Consider the following 9,262-nt stretch of genomic DNA (forward strand, 5'->3'; position numbering starts at 1 on the left):
TCCGACGATTATTATTCCGATAGTCATACCAGCAAACAGTCTTGCAGCGAAGAGACTAGACCAACACCATAAAGATTCTCGCTAGGTAGCTGGATCACGGTTCAGATACAGAAAGCGGTAATCTTGAACACGGCGGTAGGTTCATAAATCCAATGTTAAGTTTATTAATCCAATTATGGTATGAGGCACCTTAATTATAAGTAATTAAATCCCATACCTATAATTATTATACCTTTAAACGAGCAATTCTTGTATATATGTATATATATATATATATATATATATATATATATATTTCGGGGATCTAGTTTGTACTCCACGTATTTAGCATTTCAACCGCTCGTCTACGCGAGTTTGCTCACTAAGTCGCTAGAATCTATTCTGGCGTGGCGTTGCCACATCATTTTCAGGTTTTAATCCCACCTGCCTTTAAATTAGGGGATTAGCTATGTGTAGCTATCGTATTAATTTTCCAAGGGACCTGTTTTAATCCACGAAAACTATCATTTCCTTGATAATACTGTGAAAGTTTATACCAAAACAATAACATTTTGCAATACCTATTTTATTATTAATAATATTAAATAGTTAAATTTTAGCAGCATTATGAAAACATTTTTTTTCTCTCGTTTAAAATAATTGATTGTACCTATAAATCACTGCTGGGCAAAGGCCTCCCCTCTTCCTTTCCAATCCTCTCTGTGCTGAGCAAGATCCCGCCAATCCTGCTGGAACGCATCAAAATCGTCCCGCCATCGCCATCTCAAAATAATAAAAAATAAATAAATAATAAATCATGTTTTAGGAAAATATGTTTTCAAAGTATAATAAGTAGTAAAACATAATTAACTGTTTTGAACAAACCTTTAAACTTGGCTTTCCTTTGCGAGATTGAATTCCCATAAAAATGGGAATCAAGCTTTGATTTCTGTTTCTTCACTTGGCTCTGATATCTTGACTCGCTGATATTTTTCCTCTTTGTGGTCCACAATTAAGAATAGGTATTTACTTACTCACTTATGTCGGAAATTAATCCACATCTACGGTATTTACAAAGGTCCCTTAATTATTAGATGGGTCGACGGAGGATTAGGTACAGAATAAAAACCGGAACATAGTCAGAAAATTACAACGTGCGTTGAATAGTGTGTTTCATAGTGATTGGTGTCTAGCTGCGAAACTAATATGTAAGTAAATATCTTGAAAGTTAATACGGAGAACATGTTTTTTGTGTGATTTGCTCGCTCCATTTAAATTTTATAAAATAATTTGTTAATTGTAATATAATGTAATTATTTATATGTCTTTGAATATAGGTTTGTTAAGATGTAGAAATGGTTTTATAATCTTAGCTCTGATCGCTCAATAGCATAAAATCAGTATTTGTCTAGATAAACCAACAAGTAGTGTTTACGATTTCATAAGCTGGCTAATTATATGTTTAAAAACATTTCACGTTTGCACTTCAAACGTTGCCCTAAAATAAGCGTAGGCATCTGGGTAGAGTCTCAAATATTTAAACAAAAACGTACAATTGTATGTTAAATGGATATAAACACATTTATTTAAAACAATATATTATATTTAATCAGACAGATTTGTGAAAACATCAGACTGCAAAGCAAAATATGAATTGATCGAAGGTAACTCGCTTTCTCTAAAAATACAAAACTGTAAAACAAGTGTACTCGTACAATGTGCTTGAGTGAGCATTTGACTAAATTACTTTGTAATTTTATAAATAAAATGATAACGAAAGCGATTGGACGTTGAAAGGCCATTCAAATTGAAGCGCAATTAATATTCTTTTTCAGCTCAAATGCTCTGATTACAAAGCTCAACCCTCCTACCGTGTAAATATTCAAAGTGCGTAACATTATTAAAAGCCCTCACACTCCCAAGCATTACCAGGAAAAATAACCTAAAAAGCTCGCTTACATCTAATGCGTTAGAACGACACAAGCTTAAAAGCTCTATTTGTCATGTAAAAAGCTTTAGGTCGTTACGGGCGTTATTGGCCAATATTGGTGACATATAACTGACCAAACATTGGCACAGATATGGCATGTTTATGATATTTAAAACATTTATCAGTTGAGTGAATTCATGACAAAAATGGTTATGAAAATTTTATGTAAAATATGATGAAAGAGTAGAGTTATTGTGCTATTTAAAGTTATTATCTTTTGTTTTTGCCATAAAATTAAATAAGTAAGGACAAATAAGAATGCTATGAATTATATTAATAGATATACTTAGATACAAACTGATTTTTTTCTCAAAAGGTTCAGTGTTTGATTCAATCTTGGCGAGGCCCCCAGGGGTAATGACTCCTTTGGATACGTGAAATGCTTTTATCAACATCGTGCAATGCTTGCCGGTTTTTAGCTAACCCTTCCAGTTAAAACGTCCCTCATATTCACAAACGCACAATTCTGTCGATTCCGTTCCACTTCGTTATCTAACACCATTACGAAACAGATCGTTGGAAGCTAGTATTGACCCGCAAAAGTAGAAATAATACGCCGGTTATCGCTTTCAGTGGAAAAAAGAAATAAACGCCCTAATCATTTGATGAAGATACGACTTATCGTGTAAAACAGGCAGACGTAAAGGATAATGTAGGAGGATGTCGAATGCCTCACTCAACTGTAACTGTAAATACAGGCGGGATTAGAAAATATAAAATAAACTCATGATTAATACTGGTCATTAAATTAAAATTAAAGTTAAGCTAATTATACGGTTTAACTCACGTATAGTTAGTCAAACGCACGATATAAAAAAAAGTATTATTTATATATACATAAAATTAAATACATAAATATTTATAGGTATATACCCAATCGCGCTGATAAATATCTCAATCGATTCGTCCAAGTAAGTTAAATAAAACAGACTAAAATAGCTTCTAGTAAAAATCTAAAATAAACATTTTAGCGAGCGTCGTGAAAATGTGCATTACGAGAGTTTTTCGTTCCTTATTTTTATGTAAAGTTTACTTCATAATAATGTCGAGATGCTTGGAGCAAAGCAGTAGCATAGATACCTAAATTAGTAAGCTTAGAGTGCTTACTCGATACATAGATAAAAATTCATTTGTAATAACTTTTAAGCAAGCTTTGCGCAAACTTATTTGTAATAAAATTTAAGATTAATAAGTTTTAAGTTTCAAGCAAGTTTAAAGCTTATTAATAAGACGTTTGATCATACCTCCCATACAACTTATAATTTATTAAGCAAGGAAACTCTGCATGGAGAGAGCACTCCAAGCTTACTTATTTCTCTATGGCAGTTAAGTATAGAGTATAGATTTGTGTAAGTTTTATAGATATACGTAGTTATATCTGCGATCGCAGAATAACGCCTAGACTCAAAGGGCTAGTGTATAATGGCATTATCCATCCAGCCCTACTTTATGGCGCCGAGACGTTGCCAGTTCTTGGAAGGCACGTTCAGGAGCTTCGCGTTACAGAGGTGAAGATGCTGCGGTGGATGTGCGGCGTTACGCGCGCTGACCGCATTCGTAACAAGTACATCCGTGGCAGTGTCACAGTCCGTGACGTAGCGGAGAAGCTCCAAGAATGTCGCCAGTTCGGCCACGTTTGTCGCAGGCCAGCTGACTACGTACGAAACATATGCCTTAATGCCCTCGACGGCCCCCGACCCCAGGGCAGACCAAAAATGTGATGGCTCGATGTCGTGAAAGCCGATATGAGCGTAAACGGGCTCACACGAGAGGACGCCCAGGATCGCGCAAAGTGGATAAAGACATGTAGTAAAGCGGACCCTGGCAAAGGCCGGGATAACGCTGAGATAGAACAAGAAGACATAGTTATTAACATTTTATAATAAAATTTGTAATATTCTTACCTTATTCAATAAATATGGATTTATCATCATATAAAGTGGTATTTTCTAGTAGTTAGTTCCATCGGACTGTCATTTTCAATCCGAATATGAACTACATATAAATATGTTCCAAACTAAATATAAATAATATTTAGTTTGGAACATATAGACAACAAAGTGGACATAATTTCATGATATGACCACAATCTATTTACGATAATATGTAACATAGCCACTTTAGACATAAACGACCATACCTAATAGGCCAATTCGAGTTTTAGTTATTCGATCTGTTTCCGTCATGGTACTGATCTGTCAGTGTCAAAAGTGACGTTTTTCGTTGAAGGAATGTCATGTCAGGAAAGGAAAGGAATGAATGACAGATCAGTATCATATCGGAAACAGGTCGAATAACTAAAACTCTAATTGGCCTGTAATTCTCTTTCCAAGATCTTACTATTTGTCAACATGATGTCGTTACGTGGAAGACCAGATTTTAATTTTACCGAGTAAAAGTATGTTTCAAGGATACGAACAAAAAGGATAAAAGGATACTTCCGAGCTTCGTTTTAAAGTCAATATACTGTTCAAGCAGCTGTATCGGGACAAAAGCCGTTCTTCCAATACAAAAAGAAACAAACGAAAAATAGTAACTCCAATAAATTCCTTAGTCTCGTCCAAATGGCAAGGACAGTTCTCATGGGCACACTTGCAAGTCCTGTATACGTATCTGTTCCTCCCTATTGATTTATTCCCCCCTTCGAACTAAGTTTTATGTGATTCCTAACTCTAAAGTTTGGTATTTAGGGGGATTTAATCTGTATCTCGTGTTGTATCGAGGATAAAAGAAGTGTTTAGTTGCTTCTTTGAATAGTTGATGTTTGAGTCTAATTCTTCCTCGCGTTGTCCCGGCATTTTGACATGACTCATGAGAGCCCGCTCCGGTCCGCTTGGCAACTAATCCCAAGAATTGGCGTAAGCACTAGGTTTTAGAAAGCGACTGCCATCTGAGCTTCCAACCCAGAGGGTAAACTAGGCCTTATTGGGATTAGTTCGGTTTCCTCACGATGTTTTCCTTCACCGAAAAGCGACTGGTAAATATAAAATGATATTTCGTACGTAATTTCCGAAAAACTCATTGGTAATACGAGCCGGGGTTTGAACCCGCGACCTCCGGATTGCAAGTCGCACGCTCTTACCGCTATAGGCTACCAGCGCTTTTTTTTTAACAAATATTTATATTTATTTATTTGATAAATAAGTAGCAATGGTTAAATCATGAGTTGTGGTAAAAAATGTTGGAAATATAATGATCTTTGTTTCCTGCGGCCAGAAGATATCTAGCAGCAGAATCTAGAAATATTGACAGCTGACAGATCATATCCATCACGATAAGAAGAAATTACTATTTGAATGACCTCCTGGCAACTTACCGACTAATAAGCCGCATCCGCAGAAGCTTAAAACTAAAACACTATAAAGTAAGGACGCTAAGCACGATTAGCTTTGTATATTGACCCGCCTGGTCTATGTACGACATTATTCTGGCTTCGACAGGTGGTTCAATGTGCAAAATGATTTGTGTTTACTTTAGTCAATGGTACCTATATAGAGTCAAACTACATTTAATAAAATCGAAAGAATAAAAAGTGCGGGTTAAATTATCCCGTTCTTTACCTTCTGTTCTTTGTCATATCCTCGTTTAAAAATAAAAGACTAACATTTCATCCGTTTAGCTTCGTACCTATTGCAGTGCCAAAACCAGATCATAAAGTCGACGTTAGATCATAGTTGGTAGTAAGCCCAACGACCGGTTCCAATACGACATGACGCGCCGAATGCATTTACCGAATCTGCATGAAAAATGGAAATTGATCCGCAAGGAAAAACGAGACCGCATTTGCGACACAAATACAGCCTCTGTGGTGGACTAAGAGCGAGTATAACGTATTTTTTATTAAATTTTTTGCTATACATATTTTATTTACATCAATATTAATACTAGAAATAATATAAGTATTAGTTATTGTATTTATATCTAGCTGTTATGTGTCTTAGCTACATTGGCTTTTACAGGTTTGAAAACTTTATATTTGTAGGCTTAAATCCTTTGATATGAAGTCGGATCGATTACTAGAATTAAATGGAACATATTTTATTTTTAGTTTCGTTTAATTTTACTGGTATAACATAAGACCGTGTAGCACATGAAATTTGCAACCTAACTGTGTTTTACTATAGTTATAAAATAATGCATCGTTAATGAGTGTTTTAGAATAAACAAACTTATGCATCGAGCTATTAAGATTGGATAGGTTTACGAGTATATTCGTAAATTACAGGAAATTGTCTTTTATCGGTACATAACAGTTCTCCAGTGCAATGATATTTCTTTTTATTTAATTATAACATTAATTGCAAGGAAACTTCTCGTTTTCAGGTACGTGTCTGACACAGTTAGAGGATATGTAAGTTTATACGGTTAAGTGGAATAGGGGCATTCCACAAAAATGTCTACTTTATCGGGGACGTGACGCGTATGGCAGCTACCTTAAGGGTCCCATATTTACAAACGTAGTTACGCTCTCATTTTACAACGAGTAGCTAGTTTGCTCTGAAACTTTGTACTTACAATCGGATAAGGTATAAGGTAAGGAGCGGCCGGTGGAGCCCGTCGACAGGGAGCCTGATGAAGGATCGCCGTCGGGAGCAACGGTGGAACTGCAGCAGACAGTGGCGCGCCTACAGCTGGAGCTGAACGACCGCGACCAGGACGCGTTGCTCTCTGACCTCGACATTGGTCACGTTCCAGAGACGAGGGGCGAGAACGTTGTCCATACGATCACCGTCCTCGCGGCCAAGTTAGGCGTCACCTTGGAGCAGCGTGATGTCGTGTTCGCCGAACGAGTCGGTGCGGTGGACCGGGGCGGGGAAGGGGCCGACAGTGAGGCCGGAGGCCGGCCGTGTCGCGTCGTTGTGAGGCTGGCGCGGCGACAGCTGCGGGACGAACTGCTGCAGGCCGCCCGGGTGCGGCGAAATTTCACCTTCTCCGATGACAGCCTGACGGGTCCCCCGCGTCGGATCTTTGTCAACGAGCGCCTCACACGCACGAATCGCCTGTTGTTCCACAGAGTTCGTGAGCTGTGTAGGCAACATCAGTGGAGGTTCTCGTGGACAAGGCGAGGCAGAATTTATGTCCGACAAGGAGAAGGAAAGCCGGCTTCCCCCATTCGCTCTGAAGCTGACTTAGTGCGTGTTTTTGGAACCAGCTCAGTTTGAGGACTGGGCGGTCATGTATAGTCATATAGTCATGTATAGTTTAACTTTTTTTATTTTAATGTTCTCTTGTTTCGTGTCTTCACTATGGCACACCAATGCTCGTTTATTAATTTTAGATAATTCTTATTGGTATATGATAAATAGGTCTTTTATAATCCGCAGCCTATGTTGGTTATGTCAATCTGATTCTGTTATTTATATGTTTTGTATTTTTTTGTTAGGATATGGCAATGCAAACTTTATTAATTTATCTAATTATACAATAAATGTATTTTATTTCTACACATCGTATCAGTTGTTTTGCACCCTATATATAATAATTAGTCTTACTTGTTACATTATCTTATCTATCACTACATACTATGTTCATGACTCAAACCAAACTGGTTATAATATTCAACAACAAGCAGCTTAAAATAGGTTTGTATAATGCAGGTTCCCTAGGCACAAATCAGGACAATCTCATAGCGGCTACTACTAGGCAAGATGTTGACGTGCTTGCAATTAACGAAACCTGGCTGACTACAGAGGGCGATGGGCGGGCCCCGGTGATCCCAGGGTACAAGTTGCGACACATACCCAGGCCTCAGGGTACTCGTTCGCGAGGGGGAGGCGTTGGGTTTTATATTAAACGCAATCTTAATGCCCGTACATTCCCCCACCCTATCGATCCTCTACATAGATTGGTTGAGCAATTTTGGCTTACTTTGACGGTCAATGGGAGAAAGCTAGTTATTGGCACGGCTTATCGGCCACCTTGGATGGGCGTGGATTTATTTTTTGACGCAATTTCTGACACAGTTAGTTCAATTCCGAATTATGACAATTTATATTAACTACTGACATCCCGACACGCTACATCAGCGTTTCGTGGTAGTTTTCGATATACAGGAGCAAAGATTTGGAATAACATTCCTCCGCCAATAAGGAACCTGCAAAATGTTAACACTTAGATGCAAACTCAAGAAGTTTATTTATTTACACCAACAATCACAGGAAACTTTGAGTCATGACACTAGTTGCATATAAATTGTCTCTCGTATTTATTTACCGTTCGTTTTTGTCCCTTTTGCTTTGCCATATTACTTCTTTTAATTTATAATTTTAAGTGTATGTTAGGATTACGTCTTATGTTGCGATAATACCATTTAGTTGAGGTTATACCGTGCTTGCAGTTGCAGGCAGTTTTAGTTTTGCCAGTAGCCGCTGGCGCTAGCAGCTGCAAGCTGGTTTTTTGACAGATGGTATGGTCGCATTCATAATTATTAATTGTCTATGGATTTGTTTGTTTGTTTCTTGAATGTTTTTCTTTTTTTTTTCTTGTATACTTGTTTTTTTATTTTTGTTTGTGCTCTTCATGTATATTTTTTTGGTTTGGTTAATATGTTTGTATATAATTAGGTATTCTATGTGTGTAGCTTTGTAATGTTTTAATATGTATCTTTGTGTGTTATCTGTCGTGGCATCACCGAATGGGCCCTACGGAAGACCAGCGCTGGCTTTATAGCTAGCATTATGCTGAGTTGGGTCCATTTCGTGATGCACACTTGATGATCTCTTCTTTTCTTGCTGTTGTTGTCTGTACATGTTCGTACTTGTGTTGTGATCGTCACGAATAAATGTCTTTTATCTTTATCTATCTTATCTGTATATCTATATCAGTAATTAGTTTATGTAGCTTTAGATACCATAGTTAAAAAATACAGCGAATTTAAGTTTTTCATACAAAAGTTGTTTTTGCTCTATTTTGTTGGTTTTATAAACTGGAGCCTTAGATATCATGTCATTATACTTATGTGCAAGGTTTCATTACAATTCAACATGTAGTTTTTAAATGAGAACGAAACTCCGTTTGTATGGGAAGGTGAAATTCGGCCGAGCTTGCCGATGAATTTAAAGTTATCAATGAGTTATCAACCGTTATCATGCCAAATACCGGCTTCTTGCTTTATCAGAAGTGTTAAAAAATAGCGTCACGTACACGACACTTCTGGAATGCCCCAATAACAAAAATATTTCGAAACTTTTACCCGGTTATGAATTGGCGTTACGTTGAACGGTTTAAACTGGGCAAAACAAGAGCTATGCTAAATCTTTGCGCTCGTCGGGTCGCTTTAAGCCTTCATGATGG

The sequence above is a fragment of the Cydia strobilella genome, chromosome 19, assembly GCF_947568885.1.
Source record: "Cydia strobilella chromosome 19, ilCydStro3.1, whole genome shotgun sequence".
Taxonomy (NCBI): domain Eukaryota; kingdom Metazoa; phylum Arthropoda; class Insecta; order Lepidoptera; family Tortricidae; genus Cydia; species Cydia strobilella.